This window comes from Penaeus monodon, chromosome 34 (genome assembly GCF_015228065.2).
Source record: "Penaeus monodon isolate SGIC_2016 chromosome 34, NSTDA_Pmon_1, whole genome shotgun sequence".
Taxonomy (NCBI): Eukaryota; Metazoa; Arthropoda; class Malacostraca; order Decapoda; family Penaeidae; genus Penaeus; species Penaeus monodon.
Genome location: NC_051419.1, coordinates 2,558,268 through 2,558,553, shown reverse-complemented (window position 1 = coordinate 2,558,553; position 286 = coordinate 2,558,268). Strand labels below are relative to the sequence as shown.

The following is a 286-nucleotide window of genomic DNA, read 5'->3' as shown; positions in this document are numbered from 1 at the left end:
AGTAATAATATATCTTATATTTAACTAAGCATATTTATTATTATTTTAATATGCCTGTCATTAACACACTTGCTTTAGTTTCAATTCTTCTACATGCTGAGGTCAGTAAATTTGTATTTTGTTATCATGGCCATGCTTTGATTATCTTCTGTAATTTAGTTGACACTAATTCTTTCTCTTCCTGACTCTACTTTTCTTTGCTGTTATTTCTATCTGTTTCCTACTCTCTGTTGTCTACCTTTTACCTTTTTCCTCCTAGGTCTCTCTTCCCTTAGTAATTTGGCAA

The 286-nt window shown here is 30.8% G+C and overlaps 1 protein-coding gene across 4 annotated transcripts in view; it reads left to right on the top strand.

Annotated features, from left to right (window-relative positions):
• Positions 1-286, top strand: part of LOC119594519 (DNA topoisomerase 2-binding protein 1-like) — a 27,100-nt gene that overhangs the window by 25,790 nt on the left and 1,024 nt on the right. The window lies entirely within an intron of this gene.